We start from the raw sequence: 3,775 nt of genomic DNA, 5'->3' as shown, positions 1-3,775 counted from the left end.
GTTATAGCTGACAGATGCAAAAAATTTGGCCATCTCCTCTGGTGTGACAGTAGACATGTGGTGGGAAGGGATTTACATGCAGTACCATGGGCCGGTCCTCAGCCAAGACAGAAATGCCTGAAGGAAGTCAGTGATTAATTTAAGTCTGAAAAGGAATGGTGTGGACTGTACTTAAGGTGGTTGCTCGCCTGCCTGATGTATAGAGTTCTTTTGTTGCAGCAATTTTGGGCTCAAGAACCACACTACTTGATCATCTGGGTATCTTTTCTCATTTTGTTCAGGGGCGTTCATTTTGCTAAACCTAGCATCATCTCTTTCCTAAGAGCAACATGTTACAACAAAAAGCGCGCACACACAAAACCAGAATGTTTTCAGCTTTGTTGCCCTTGTGGGGTAAATTCTTTCCTACAAACTTTTTAACCATCCTATTTTATATACTTCCCAAATAGTTTACGAATCATGGCTTGTGTACATTCTCTTTGGCTTGCAAACTCAGTGTTAGCATCTCCCGCTCCTACCAGCTCAACTCCCTTCCCACATCAACCATTCCATTACCTCCTACTGCCCTCTGGACTGTTGGCCTTCAAAGAAGAAAAATGTGTTTGCTGTAAATGTATTAGGATACCTCCCAAACTGTAAGTTCTGTGAAACTAAACAAAAGTCAAGAATAGGTTTTCAATCCAAACTAGTTTTCTCTGCTCTATTAGCTCTGGGACCTTGTGCAAAGCACTTACCCCTTTTTCGTCTTTGTCGTGGGCTGAGCTTGTCATCTGAGATAATCTGTATGGTAGTGTTTTATAAAGGAGCCATGATGGATGAGAGCATTAAGCTGCTAACCACCAGTTCAGTGTTTAAAACCCATCAGCTGTTCCGAGGGAGAAAGATGCGCCTGTCTGCTTCTGTAAAGATTTACTCTCTCAGAAACACTACGTACGGTTGCTCTGAATTGGAATCAACTCAATGGCAAGTGGGTTTGGATTTTAGTTTGTTGTTGTTGTCAGGTGCCATCAAGTTGGTACTGACTCATAGTGATCCCCCATGGACAACAGAACAAAACACTGACCAGTCCTGCACCAACCTCACAGTCGTTGCTACGTTTGAGACCATTGCTGATGCCACTGTACCAATCCATCTTGTTGGGGGTCTTCCTCTCTATTTCTCTGGGATTCCGCTTTACCAAACATGATATCCTTCTCCAGGGATTGGTTCCTCTTGGTAATATGTCCGAAGTATAAGAGACAAACTCTGGCCACCTTGGCTTCTAGTGAACATTCTGGCTGTATTTCTTGCAACACAATATTGGTTTTTGGTTAGTGTTTTATGAATGTATAAGGGGCCCTTATGGCACTGTAGGGTAACCACTGGACTGCTAACTCCTCAGAAGAAAGATGAGGCTCTCTGCTCCCATAAAGAGTGACAATCTCAGAAATCCTACACAGGCTTGCTGTGAGTCAGAATTGACGAGACAGCAGTGAGTTTGGTTTGGTTATAAATGTATATTCTATGCAACGCGAGATCTCAGTTGGTTCACATTTGATGTTGGCATCGTATTCAGTGTTGTGTGATTTCTTAGTACTTTGGTCTCACTACTTTGGTCTGATATTTACTTTCATATTGTGTTTTCAACCCAAGTAGTTTGTTGCTCCTGGGAACTAGCTGATTCAGGCTTCATCCAAAATATAGTCAAGTTGAAATGTATTCTTGATCCATGAGTGTATTGTCAGCATCTCTGCATTTGCATAATATGATCTATTTGAGGGTTGAGTTTTTGGCAATGCATATTTAAAAAATTGACTATCCTAGATCATGTGTTAATTCACACTCACTAACAAATAGCATATGCTTGCGTTAATAGTACCCTTCTGTTCTGCATCATAGCCTTCTAATTTAGTCTGTTAGATCAGTGAAATTTCCCTCCCAAGTAGAAGTTTAAAGTTATCTCCTTAGTATAGCCCTAGACTAATGCGATACTTCCATGTTGTCTTCTCCCCCTCCCCCCCGACCTCTTCTATTATATACAAGGAATCCTGGTGTGGCGCTGTAGGATAATGCACTGGACCGCAAGATTGGATTCAGCTGAAAGGTCAGCAGTTCAAACTCACCAGCCACTCCTCTGAAACCCTATACAGGGTTACTACAGGGTTACTGTGAGTTGGGACAGACTTGATGGCACTTAACAACAATTGTATACAAACTTGTCTTTATGTAAATTGGCTGATTGGGGTGACTTTCTGGTGCTGAGCCATGTACAGTTTTACACCTCCACCATCTTAAATCACACTGAATTTGCTGCTACATGTTGGCTTCCTTTTGCTTCTCCCTTGCCACCTTCTTCTTCATCCTGTTCATTCTATTACTGAATTCGGCCCATGCAAAGCAGTGCTGCTTTTCTGATTTTTTTTTTTTTCCTGATTCAGACTTGGAAGGTTTCATGTGACGTGGGCTGTTGGAGCCCTCTGCATTGTCAGATCAGATGTCCTTCATTCTTTCTGTTACCTTCACCTCTTACTTCTCCTTGTCTTCCTCATTGGAGTATAGGCTGTCTATTTAGGCTGTTACGGTGTTGCAACAGAATATCATGGCATTGAGTCCTCGTGTAGTGCTTCAGGATAATGCACTGGACCACAAGTCCATTTGAACCACAAGGTCGGTGGCTCAAACCCACCAGCCACTCCTCAGAAACCCTTGACAAGGGTCCCTATGAATGGGAACTCTGTGACATTCAACAACAATTGTCTTCTGATCATTCATTCCTTCTCTACCTATTTTGAACTTCTGTAATTTTAAAAAATTTTTACATAAAAATAGCTGACTAGTCATCAAAATTTTAAACCAACTCATTGTTATTTAAGGAGCCTTGGTGACACAGTGTGTTAAGCATTTGGGCTGCTACCTGCAAGTTCAGTGGTTCAAATCCACCAACAGCTTCAAAGACGAAAAATGAAGCTGCCTGCTCCCATAAAGATGTACAGTGTCAGAAATCCTGTAGAGCAGTTCTCCTCTGTCCTGGTGTGGCGCTATGGGTGAATGTGCTGCACTGCAAAGTTGGTTGAACAAGGTTGGCAGTTTATGCTTACCAGCTTCTCCTTGGAAGCACTATACAGGGTCACTGTGGGTCGGAACTGGCTCGATAATGCTTATTAACAATAAACACTGTCCTGTAAGGTCACTATGAATCAGAATCCACTCCACAGATGGGAGCTCAGGTCATTCATTTTAGAAGGTCACATGGATCAATTGGGTCCATGAAAATCATTCTTTGTAGTAAGTTTGGCATTAAGGATTATTTCTCATCAATTTTTCTAAAACAGGTATTGAAATAAATTTAACCTTTTACTATTTCAGTTATAAACATATTGATGTAATACTTGTCCACTGGCATAGAATATGTGGGAAGCATAAAAGAATCAAAAAAAGAAAAAAGAAAAAGAAAATAATCTCATTAGCTACCTACTGATAAGCAAGTGCTATTAACATATTTCTTTCTAGGCTTTTTTTTTTTTTTACTTTTATTATAAAGCGTGCAATTCTATTTGTTGTTGTTATATGCTGTTAATCTGTTCCGACTAATAGCAACCCTGTATAGGATATCTGAATAGCGGCTGGTGACTTTGAAACGCTAACTTTGTGCTTCAAACTGACCTTATAGTCTAGTGCTTATCTTACAATGCCACACCAGGACTCGATACAATTCCATAACACTACATGATCATTCGAGCCCCGGTGTGGCACTGTGATTAATGCACTGGACTGCAAAGTCAATTTGAACCACAAG

The sequence above is a fragment of the Chrysochloris asiatica genome, unplaced genomic scaffold (genome assembly GCF_000296735.1).
Source record: "Chrysochloris asiatica unplaced genomic scaffold, ChrAsi1.0 scaffold00234, whole genome shotgun sequence".
Classification (NCBI taxonomy): Eukaryota; Metazoa; Chordata; class Mammalia; order Afrosoricida; family Chrysochloridae; genus Chrysochloris; species Chrysochloris asiatica.
The sequence above is the reverse complement of the archived record's forward strand: the minus strand, read 5'-3'. Positions refer to the sequence as shown.